Source organism: Rhincodon typus, chromosome 19 (assembly GCF_021869965.1).
Source record: "Rhincodon typus isolate 14 chromosome 19, sRhiTyp1.1, whole genome shotgun sequence".
NCBI classification, from domain to species: Eukaryota; Metazoa; Chordata; class Chondrichthyes; order Orectolobiformes; family Rhincodontidae; genus Rhincodon; species Rhincodon typus.
In genome coordinates this window covers 38,954,700-38,968,030 of record NC_063350.1, presented here as the reverse complement: position 1 = coordinate 38,968,030, position 13,331 = coordinate 38,954,700, and positions in this window count along the sequence as shown.

Sequence of the window (13,331 nt, the reverse complement as noted above, 5' to 3'; positions counted from 1 at the left end):
TCTTGTTTAAAGAAACAGAGACAGGGACAAAGACCCAGATAAAATGTGGTGAGGGAAGCAGTGATAAAGAGAAACCCAGAAATTCCCAGAATTTGAGAACATAGACTTATTACTTTTTTTTAAAAAAAGGAGGAGGGAGGGAAAGGGGCTCCTATTTCCTAATTGAGAAAAGGACAGAAAGAATGGGACTTTGTGTATTGTGAGTGGTAGTGTATGTTTGGAGCCCAAAAATGACAAGGGAGGGAATGCAAGATTGAGTCAGGTCAGAGATGGTGAGGAGGGAGTAATTTGATTGTCAGCGCAGGGAGGCTGAGGTTTGCTTTAGATTGTGGGGTGCGCTTTGGCTTCTTCTAGTCTACAGCTGTTATGATAAATAGCATAATCTCGTAAGCACTTGTTGATTCCTTCTCTGTTCTGCTCCAGATTACCCAAACCCTGGAAAATGAGGCTGGCAGTTAAGTTTAAACAGGCTCCTTTCACACCATGGGTTAATTATGCAGCTTCTCCAAGATGAGAAACACACACTTCATAACCCTCTGTCACTACACACCCAAAAGCAATTGGTTGTAAAGGGTTTGCTAATTTTTAGGAATTTTAATCACCCACCCCTCTCAACCACTTTAGGGTATTAATATTGACCCTAATGAGAAAGGAGACAAAAAAAAAGGAGAGAGAGAGAACACAAGAGAAAAAAAGGACGTGAACTATTGCACCTCATGTTCAGAGATCAGGTTCCATTTCAGTCCATATTTGATTGGCCATTTACATGTTTGTCCCTGTCCCAAGGAACCCCTACTGCTTCTATATGCCTGAAAATAGTTTCTTATCCTCACCCCTGCCTTATCAAATAGCCTCCATTCATTCTTGGTTCTTTTACCAACAATCACACTCATCAACTTCAGTGCTTACACATATTCAAATCACCTACTTACTCAAACTTGCACAACTGCTCATCTATCAATAGCCTTAGATTCTAGCAATCACCACTCACTAACTCTAAGCTATACATCATCTTCCCTAGTCCTTTGCAGTTCTGCAACCCTTGAATTGCTTCTGAACACATCTGAATTCTCACTTATATGCTTTATAAGATATACTTATCACAGAAATAGTAATCCTCCCAAGAATAGTCCAAAAACCAACCAGTACCTATCCAGTTGGTTTCACACTGAAACAACTGCCAGAAACCTAAGCAGTACTTTCTCCACCAACTACTTACAGAAAATCCAAATCCCTCTCAATGTTGCAAGCCCATTGACTAATAGTTTGACTCAGACATTACCAAGTAAACCAAGATATACACAGACAAACATATAATAATGATTGGGCCACCTGTTTATATTCTCACAGACAAATTGACAAACAGACAAATAATTGACAATAAAACAAATGGTTAAGGTTAGAAGGGAAACAGGTAATGGCTGTTAATTGATGAGTGGATATATAAAATCCCTCCTTGACTCAGTTGGTAGTTAGTTCAAGGCCCACTCCAGTTGTGTGAGATAACACTTCTGGCTATGGAAACACCTTTGACCACAAGGCCATCAGGCAGTGGTCAGCACGTAGCATCCTTGCGGCCCTTTGGGGAAAAGGAGAGGGTGGATCCTGTTGGGTGGTTCCCTGCGCGGACTGCCAAAGTCGTTTGGCAGAATGCCTCATCACCAGAACTTTCGAACAAGCACCAGGACATTGCTTGGCTGGTGGTGAGAGGGGCGCTGCCAGTGAGATCGTTCATGCCACCTGGGCTCTCTGTGCCACTGCATGCTGCCCTTGAGGTGGCTGCGGGTGGGACGAGACTGTCAATCACCTCCTTCTGGAGTGTGCCTATGCACAGGAAGTATGGAGGGGAATGCAGTGGTTTTTGTCGAGGTTCGTCCCAAGCAGCTCCGTGACACGGGACTCCGTGCTCTACGGGCTGTTTCCCGGGATGCATACCAAGTCCAAAATCAACTGCGCCTGGAGGACCATCAATACGGTGAAAGACGCTCTTTGGTCTGCCCGTAACTTGCTGGTCTTCCAGTTGAAAGAGATGTCCCCGACTGAGTGTTGTAGACTGGCACATTCCAAGGTCCAGGACTATGTGCTGAGGGACGCACTAAATCTTGGGGCAGCTGCCGCCAAGGCACGGTGGGGAAAGACCACCGTGTAAGGCTTCTCTGCCAGAATGTAACAGGGGGCCCATTCAGTAACCGAGCCCAGCTGATGCCTCCTCCAATGGTCAGGGCGTCAATTGTGACTCTTGGGAGCGACAAACGCCAGAGTTTTATATTTTGGTTTGTGTATATAATACCAGAGTAACCTGGAACGGCCAGCATGACTGGGTAGGTGTGTAAATGTGTTTTTTTTTGTTTTTCCATGAATAAAGTATTTTTTTTTTATAAATTTAAAAAAAAACACTTCTGGATATGGAAAATGAAATTTTAAAAAATAGATTAAATCAGGGTGAGAGGGCCTTTGTGGTGCAGTGGTAGTATCCTTATCTCTGAGCTAGGACGCTTGGGTTCAAGTCTCATTTGCTCCAGAGGAGAAAAAAAAGACCTGCTTCAGAACCTGAACATAAACATTAAAGGGTGATATGCAGGCTGCACTGTCAAAACTGCCAGATATGAAACTGAGGCCCTGTGGAAAATGCGAGACAACAAGGTGTAGAGCTGGATGAACACAGCAGGCCAAGCAGCACCACAGGAGCAGGAAGGCCGATGTTTCGGGCCTAGACCCTTCATCAGAAATGGCTGACGTTTCAGGCCTAGACCCTTCATCAGAAATGGCCGACGTTTGTGGAAAATGATCTCCTGAATACATAAATGGGGGACAACTGGAACTGGGGAGTGAACCATTGAATTGGTATAATCAATAAACTCTTTGCCCAAAGAAAGTCTATTTCTCTTGTTTTTTTCTTAGGCCAATAGTTAGACTCTACTAACAATAATGACATAATCAACAATCATAATATAATTTTAACCAGAAAATACCACAAACAGTCATAAAAGTAATAAAATATAATTTCACTTAATCAATATATTAATTTGTATAGCAAATCAAATATTTTGTATGACTTATTGACAGTTATATAACAAGTATTCTTGTAATATAGCAAAACTTTTGGACATATTTTACATAATAATGTAGAAGGCTTGTTTGAAATGTAATGTTTGCTTTGACTTATTGTTAATAGTAATGATGTTTGCTTGTAATATAATAAAAATATTTATGCATACATCATGCCCACCTTACCTTCCACAGCAAGATCACCAACTTTAACTTTTGTAATACTGCCTGTCTCCAGCCCTATCTCAGCCAATTTCCTGCTGAGATGCTCATCTATTCCTTTTGTCACCTTGAGATTTGACTGCCCTTATCACCAAATTTGCTCCTTCACCCACTATAAACTTTGGCTTATCTAACATCCAATAGCCCTACCATCCAGTTCCAACGCCTTTTGTCTTCACTGATCTACATTGGCTCTTCACCCCCAAATGCCTGAAAATTCTCTTTTTCCTTTAATCCTCATCTTCCTATTTCTGGAAGCTCCTCCAGCTCTTTAATGCCTTTAATATTCCATCTGGCCCTGATCTCACTTGTATCTTCATCATCATCTCTTCACTCAACTCTTGGTGACAGTGTTTGTACGAACTTTGGTTCAACTCCTTGAAATTTCTTGCCAAACCACAAGAAAAAATATTAGATGCTTGTAATAAAGGGACAGCAATAATTATTAGTGATATTAACTGGCCGGTGGCTCAGTGGTTAGCACTGCTGCCTTACAGAGCCAGGCACCTGGTTTGATTCCACCCCCAGGCGACTGTGTGGATTTTGCACATTCTCCCCGTGTCTGCGTGGGTTTCCTCTGGGTGCTTTGGTTTCCTCCCACAGTCCAAAGATGTGCTGGTTAGGTGGATTGGCCATGCTACATTGCCCATAGTATCCATGTGCAGGCCAGGTGAGTTAACCATGTGAAATGCAGAGTTACAGGGGTAGGGTAGCTCTTCAGAGAGTTGGTGTGAAGTCGATGGGCTGAATGACCTGCTTCCACACTGTAAGGAATCTATGATAAATATAAAGTGGAAAAATCATATTTGTAAATTTGTAATTCACATTTAAAGCCTCAAAGAAGACTTTACAGAATGGTCTTACGGTTGTTTCTTAGAACAGCATATCTGTAACTGACCATACAGCATCAAATACCAGACTTGGAACAGTATGTCTCAAGAAAAATTAATGACCTCAGAGTGAGTACTGTTAGGTATCAGTGATCATAACATGACTGAATTTTACATCTTGTCCAAAAATGAGAAAAGTGGGTCTAAAATTTAATTTCTTTTTAATTTTAAAAGGGCAACAATGTGATCAAAAAGGTCGTGCCAGCTGAAGTGAACTTTGGTATTAGACTGGAAACAATTCAACAGAAATATTTACAGCTGTAAATATTTCAAGAGATATTTCAGAATATTTAGAATTAAGTACATTCCAACAATAAACAAAATTTCCAAATGGAGAGCCCACCATCTGTGGTTAACTAAAGAAGATAAGGAGAGCTTCAAACTTAGGAAAAGGCATATAATTGCACAAAAGATGAGTGGCAGGTGAGATGACCGATCAGAATACAAAGATTGGCAAAGAATGGCTGACAGGTTAAAAAGGACAAATAAATTAGAACATGAGAGGAAGCTAGCTCAAAATGTAAGAACAAACTGCAAGCATTTATATTAGTATCTAAAAGGGAAAAGAGTACAGAAAGTGACAGCTGTTCTTTACAGCGTGAGAATGAGAGTTAATAGTAGTTAATAAAGAAATTTTGGATATAATGAATAAATATTTTGCATCTGTCTTCACTATAGAGTGTTAAAAATCTCAGTAATATCTGTAACTCAGCAGGTTGAAGGATGGGAGGAATTTAGTGAAATTTTGTCAATAAGGAAATATTACTGAAAACACTGAGTCTCTGAGTCCTGATAGATTTCAACCTTGAGTTTTAAAAGAGGTAGCTAATGAGGAAGTGGATATAATAAAAGAAAGAACTGTGAATGCTGGAAATCTGAAATAAAAACAGAAATTGCCAGAAAAACTCAGCAGGTCTGACAGCATCTGTGGAAAAGAGAAACAGCTAATGTTTTGATTCCAGTGACCCTTCTTCAGAATTGATAGCATCGAAGCATCTTGATGGCAATAGGTTGGGGGTGTTTGGAGGGGAAAGGAGTGAGCACATAAATGGAAGTGGAGCCCAGAGAGAGAGGGGGAAAGGTTAGGCAGACAAAGGGATTGTTGATTGTAAGCCGGAGAAGGAAAAAAGCTAGATAGGTAATAATGGGGACTATGAGAGGGTGAAAATGAGTTAGGTGCACTGAAAGCAGCCTTTGTTATGACAGGACCTGGGGTGTGGGGTTGGGTAAAAGACATGGTAGGATGTGCTCAGGCTATAAAATTATTGAACTCAATACTGAGTCCTAAAAGCTGTGGAAATAAAATACATTGCATTAATTTTCCAAACTTCATTAGATTTCTGAAAAGGAGACCATGTTTAACTACAGTATTAGAATTATTTAAGGAATAACATCTTCACTGAATAAAGGCAATCCCAATGATTGTACTTAGACTCTCAGAAGGCAGTTGGCAAGGTTCCAGATGAAAGTTTATTGCGCAAAGTAAAAGCTCGTGGTGTTAGGAGGAACATACCAGCATAGATAGAAGATTGTCTGGCTGACAGAAAACAGAGAATGCATAAATGTAAGATGTGGTGAATGGGGCCAAGTAGGGTTTGCACTGGGCTTTCAACTTTTACAATTTATATCAATGTACTTAGAGGCAGGGCTCAAGGTCATGGTGGTTATGTTTTCAATGTTTTCAGATGACACAAACAGCTCAGAAAGTAAGTTGTGAATATGATATAACAAAGAGGGAGATCCATACAGCTTATGTGACTGACAAAAATCTGGTGGATTTTTAATATGAGAAAATGTAGAAGTGTTCACTTTGACAGGAAGAATTAAAAAAAGGATTATTTAAATGTTGAATGACTACAGAATGCCAAGGTACAGAGAGAGAGAGAAAGAGAGAGAGCCAGTCACAAAATGTTTCCATGCATGTACAGCAAGTGATTAAGAATGGAAATGGAATGCTTTCCTTTATACAAGGAATATTGATCTTAAAAGAAAGACATTATGTTTTAGTTATTCAAGGTATCAGTGAGGTAGATAGCTTTTTGTTAAGCAAGGAAATCAAAGATTATTGAGGGTAAACAGAAGTGTGGAATTTAGAACACCATCAGATCAGCCATGATCTTATTCAATGGCAGATTAGGCTTTAAGGGCCTAATAATTTGTATTATGCCATGTATGTTTCTAACTTTTTTCCTTCTCTTTCTGCTTTACACCTGCTTAAACAAGATTTTAGCTGTATGTACCAAGAGGGAAGAAAAGGAAGAAGGGATCAAATTGTTGTCCTGGCCAATTAAAGAGGGCATAAAAAAACCATGCTTTTAAACGAGGTTCTTGTATTGTCCAACTGCTTCTAATGTAGGTTAAAGGCTGGTTTTGGTAGTGATAAGCTGGTATTGGTGAAACATTCCCTTTTATTAAAGCTAATGCAAAGGCTGTGAGTATTATGAGCTAATGTGGATATTAGAGCATGATGGCCACTTGGCCATAGAAAGGTTTAGCAAGATTTGGATAAGTTATCTATTAAAGAACAAACTTGTGTCATATAATGACACAACTTTAAGTGTCTGTGTCTCTTGTCAGGCCAGATGACCTTCTGCTGAACCCATGAATAATCATTTGGAGGAAACAGCAATAATCACTATCCATAACCAAGTGATTTTTCATGCTTGTTACTGTTGGAATTTCTACTCAGTGGAAGGGATAAATGGAATATTCACACAAGTGATATTCTGCTACGTTAATTGTGTAATAGATATTTTGAAGTTCTTCAGAGATGTCCTGTAGAGAAATGTGAATTGTAGCCAATAAACAGTGAAAGTATAGTGTCATCAGTTCAACATTCTTTACAGTGGAGCTACTCACAGTGTACCAACAGTTTAACAGCCAAAATCAGGATATTAACAAGCCAGTGACAATAAAAGCAATGAAAATGTGGTCAACATAATATTCTATAAGTCAGTTTATCCATATCACTGTATTTCAAAAAGTATTTCATCAGCTCTAAAGGAATTTAGAATATCCTGAAGTTGCAAGTTGTGGAAATGGTTACAATATATTATTGATGAGATGATGTCTTCAATTTGTTATTTTCTTTTAATGGGCCCACAAAATTGTTTTGTGTGTCGCTGAGCCATACAAACTTGTGTGATCACAGATTTTCTCATTTTGTGAGTGATTTTATTTAAAATGGGATAGAGGTGGCACTGTGGCCTGGATTAGCCAAGGGAAAATTAGTCACTCTAGGTTGTAAAACTTGCAGAAAATTTGGGCAACAGTGTCTATGTCAGCATTTATTGCCCTTTCCAACTTGCCTTTGAGAAAGTGGTAGTGAACTGCTTTATCGAACAGCTACAGATCAGGAGGGTAGATATATCCACTTTGAGGAGGGAGTTCTAGGATTTTGACTCAGCAATAGTGAACTAATGACATTATAATTCCATGTGAGATGGCGTGTGGTTTGAAGGGGAACATGCGGGTTCTGGAGTTCCCATGCATCTGCTGTCCTTGTCCTTCCAGGAGGGGCATGGACAGGGTGAACGGCCAAGGTCTTTTTCCCAGAGTAGGGGAGTTCAAAACTAGAGGGAAATAGGTTTAACATGAGAGGGTGATGCGTGTATGGAATGAGCTGGCAGTGGAAGTGGTGGAGGCTGGTACAATTACAACTTTAAAAGATATCTGGATGGGTACATGAATAAGAAGGGTTTAGAGTGATAGGGGCCAAATGCTAGAAAATGGGACCAGATTAATTTAGGATATCTGTTCGGCATGGTCAAATTGGACCAAAGGGTGCTGTATCTCTATGAGTCCATGACTTAAGTTGTTGTTTTGGAAGGAGCGTTTATGAGTTGTTGCAGTGTATCTTATAATTGGCATGCACTGTGTAATTGCCACTGTGCATTGATTGTGGGGAGGAGCGAATGTTGAAGATGTTAGATGTGGTACCTATCAAGCCGGCTGCTTTGTCCTGAATGGTTTTGAGCTTCTGTTATCCACTGCTGAGGTTCACAAGTGAATTATGAACACTTAGGAATGGCAGCAAAGGGTACTCAGCATAGTGGAACCATATTGAAAGGTCACATGAAAGAGTAATGAAGGCATATTGGAGAAAATTGTCAATGAGAATGGGTAATATTAATTATCTTCATAATACATTGAACATATTTATCAAGTTGCAACTACTTGCACTCACAAGTACATTAGTAGCTAGCTACATAATAATCTTGTAAATGGTAGAGAAACTTATGGAGAAAATTCTGAAGGAGAAAATCAATCTCTACTTGGAGAGGTGAAGTTTGATCGGAGTAGTTAGTGTGGTTTTTTCAGAGGAAGGTCATGCCTAATAAATTTGGTTGATCTTGTTGAGGAGGTGCCCAAGCATGTGGATAAGAGTAGCACAGTTGATGTAATTTATATGGCTCTTATATTTGTAAAAGCAGCTGGGATCCAAGGTAACTTGAGAAGTTGGATCCAAAATTAGCTTGGGGGAGGAAACAGAGAATAGGAGTAGAAGGCTGCTGGTAAGACTGGAGAGCAGTGTCCAGTGGTGTACAACAGGGACCAGTGCAGCGTCCCTCATTGTTTGTGTTATAAAAAAATGATGTAGATGAGAATGTGAGGTGTATGATACGTGCGTTTGTGGATGACATGAAGATTGGCTGGGTAGTTGACAACAAAGAAGAAGGTCTTAGGTTACAGGAGCATATAGACAGATTGGGCAGATCGGTGGCATATACAGTATAACCCTGTTAAGTGTCGACAGATGGAATATAACACTGTTAAGTGTGAGGTGATGTATTTTGGAAGAAATAACAAGACAAGTGAGTATTCAATGAAAAGTAAGGCACTAGAAACTCAGAAGAAGAGAGGGACCTTGGAGAGCTTGTCCACAGATCCCTGAAAACACCAGGGCAGGTTAATAGTTGAGACAAAGGGACACTTTTCTTTCTCAGTTGAGGCATAGATTATAAGAGCAGAGAAGTTACGTTGCAGTCGCACAGGACTTTTGGATTTTTGTAGGACTACGGCAGTCTGTTCACCACACTATAGGAAAGATCTGATTGCAAAGACGACTCACCATGATGTTGCTTGGGATGGAACATTTCAGCTACGAGGAGAGGCTGATAAGATCAGGATGTTTTCTTTAGAACAGGGAAGGCTGAAAGCAGATCTATAGAGGTCTATAGGATTATGAGGGCCATGGACAGGGTGGATAAAAAGCAACTGTTTCCCTTAGTTGAAGGGTTAATAACAAGGTGGCATAATTTTAAGGTGAGAGGCAGGAGGTTTAGTGGTGACCTGAGTTGCTTTTTTAAACCAAGAGGGTGGTAGGGTTCTGGAGAACACTGCCTGGGAGGATAGTTGAGGTGAATAACCTCACAATCTTCAAAAAACACACTGATTAGTGCTTGAAGTGTCATAACTTTGAAGAATATGAGCCAAGTGCTGGAAAGTGGGATTATTGTCGATTTTTGGCAGTACAGACTGAATGGGCCAAAGGTCCTCTTCTGTAGTGTGTGCTTCTATGATACTATGATTCTGTAAGATGACTCAAAAAAAAACTAGCAAATGCAGCAGGTGAAGTTGTGAGGACATTGTCACTCATGGTTTTGTCTATGTGTTGCTTAATGAAAATGCCCTGCGCTATAAACAGGTTAGTTTTAATGACCCAGGAGAAAAACAGATGTCAAATTTGTCTGAATTTCCATACAGTTCTAACATTCAGCTTGAATACTAATATGTTATTAAAATTAGGTAGGTGTAATGGGACATGTGATATTTAGCTCCTTTGCCAAATATGCATTGTAATAGAGGGTTATGATGGAAGATTGATACAAAAGTGTGCAAACATATCAAGCTACTCTAAGAGTGCATTCGGATTGACCACTCACTAACCATGCAATGAATATGAATTCACTTGAATGGGTCCACACATTTTTTCAGCATAATCTTGTCAGATATAATAGGCAATGTGGGTGTTTTTCTCCTAAACACAAAGGATAGGGCAGGAAATAAGTTGGTGTCACTTTTGGTCACTTACACACTTTCATGGAAATGATTATAGAAATTTATTGAAACAGAAATGAAAAGCTCATCTAGCTGAGAACAGGACCCAGAGAAAACAAAGGCAAGCGGATTGTGCATGTGCTCAACCTACTATCTTCCTCTTCAGTAAAGGCACGAGAGATTGCTCTGCCAGCGTGATCTCCTGACTCACACCATGCATTGCTTAACACAGAGAGGACACAACACTGATCATCATGTTGCAAGATGAAAGATGTCCACTATTTAAACATATCTGACAAATGTTTACTCATCATCTCAGTCATAATGTTTGGCATGCAATGTTTAGGAAAGTAGCTTTTATAAACATGGATATGTAACAATCGTTTAATTTGTTTAGATTTACACAAAATATAATGACCGTCTGCAGGGGTTGTAGTTCCTCTTGTATGTAAACCATGTAGTATAAGATGCTCGACTGGTGTCATACATTTATAATAAAACAAAACTGTACTGCTGTTTGCATCCAGTATAAACAATTGTTTCAACTAAAACTCGGGTGCAAAGAAAAAGGTTTTGGCCCAATAGCTGTGACATGATGTTTGTACATAATATTCAAATTCCAGGTGCTTAATCACTTCCTTGGTTAAAGAAATGTGTTATAATAAGGGGGTTAAAGCTATCAGAGAATGCAGAGTAATTCTGACAAGCTTCCAATTACTGCCACTAAAGGGCATAGGGTGCATTTTAGGGCAGAGGTAAAAGATCAGAGTTGATGGGAATGAAGGTAATTTGGGAGAATGCTACAGAGATAAGGTGGAAGTCATGGAGCAATTGATAAACAAGGACAAGGATAAGAGATTTGATGAATTGGTGAACAAGAGGCCAGTGTCGATCAGGAGGGATTGGGGTGATGACTGAGTGAAAACTAGAAGGATGCTATAAAAGGTGAAATTAGAGATGATGAAGATGTCAGCATTGGTTTTGGTGGCAATGATTGTAAAGTTGGAAATAAATAGCTTTGCTTTTAGAAAAATGCAGCTTAAAGCTCAGATCAGAGTCAAATAGAATGCTGATGTTGAGTGCAATCATGTTCAGCCAGAGTGCAAACTAGGTAGATTAAATTGACAGCAAATATGTGAACTTCTTTTGGTAGTTGCAATCATTGACTATAGTCTTCTTAATATTCACTTTTGGGATTTTGTAGCTTTGCATAACGTAATGTCTGAAGTGGGCTCAGAATTTCACTACCGAAGGGAAGAGTTCAAGTTGAGAGCTTTTCTGACTCCACAGAGCTGCCTTGGCTTAAAGTGCCCATTTATACCTAATTTTCACTTTGGAGAGGCAGAGTGAGATGCAGGCAGGCTTGCTGGCCCTTGAAGGAGATTGTAGACAGCCATGTTGGCAAGTATGTACAAGGACGGGCCAGCTAGAAGACCTATCTTGGTTTGTGAGACATTGTCTCAGTTGATTTAAAGACTCTAGGCCCTCTAATCCTCACACCTACACTGTCTCACCTTTCCACCCACTTCATACGCTTCTTCCTTACCAAATCATGGCACATGCCACTCCATACTCCCTGATACACACTTGTTCTCTCCATACCAACTTATAACGGCTCCAAACCACCTTAGACCTCATACTATCTAAATAACCATTCATCAAATATTCATTATGGACAGATCTCAAGAGCCATGTCACAATTTAAAAAAAATAATAATTTAATTGAGCTCTCCCTCATACACACTTAGATGGGAGCATGTGTCAGTATCATGAAATTCAAAGATTTTAAATCCCCTCAAGCATTCAACTAATTCTAAAAACAAACTTCTTTCAGTACCCACATTAAAGACAGCTAATATTCTAATAGCCCTTTCAAACTAGCAATTAAAATAACAAATCAAACTGAGATAAGGGCTGTTGTAGACTTGACATTCAACAAAATATTCCTAATTATCTCAGCCATAATTACAGCTCTTGGGAAATTAAACAAAGTACTCAATGGAAATTACAGGAAAAGAATGTAACTTTTATCCTACTCTACACCAGATGGCCTGCCCATCAAAACAGTCCAGGAGATTCTATTCTTTTAACCCGAAAGCTTCAGCCTGATTTTTTTCTTCATGTTTAAAAGGCATAGACTTCTTAAAATCTTCAGATTTGAACCATTAAGCAGACCTTATTCATACTTCCCATTAATGTCTACACTGTAAATTTGTGATTCCCACACCGCAGCAGTGAAAATGGAGTTGATTGAACTCGGCCCTAATTTCAAATGGCTCAGATGAGTGTTGGTTTCCCACTTATGAGATCCATGTCTGACCCTTTTCTCCTCTGGCAGAAATGGAATCTATTGGAAATGGGCTGGCACTTTAATGTTGTAATTGTAACGAGGTCAGCCAGGTGGACCTCATGGAATTTTCTGATGAAGGGTCTAGGCCCGAAATGTCAGCCTTCCTGCTCCTGTGATGCTGCTTGGCCCGCTATGTTCATCCAGCTCTACACCTTGTTATCTCATAGAATGTATGTTCCCTGATTGGGGCTATAAACCTGGTCCTATCAAAGAGCCCTGGCTGACAGACATAAGCAGGGGTGTTCAGATGTTCTGCTCACTCTGAGAAAGCCAGACCAATATCAAATACTTTGCACGTATAATAAAGGGTGAAAGGGTGCTGGATACCTGCCTTCTTGGAGGTATTTCAATGGCGATGAGAGAAAAAAATATGTTCCTGATGAAATTTGCTCGTAACAGTTGTCTTTGATTTGGGGTAAGCATTTCTGGCATCCTGCTGTTATTAGGAAGCTTGACTTGTTTAGTTCTGCCATCGGAGACTGTACCCAGTGGCAGATAAAAAGCAACATGTGATTCTCCTGACAGCTCGTGAACCTGCAGCTTTTTTGGTTATTAGGAGCCTAACATTTCCTGAGGCACCAGATACTAAAACCTTTCGAGAGTTGACAGATTTAGTTAAGGAAATAACGTACCCAAACCTCCTCTAATTCTGAGACACTATCGCTCTTACTCAGCAAGTCGAGAACCAAAGAAATTTTTTCAGGATTTTTGACAACATTAAGGTCATTGGCAAAGGAATGTGACTTTGGTTTAACCCTTAATGATATGCTGAGACACTGTTTGGTATGTGAGATTAATGATGTAACAATGAAAAAGTGCCT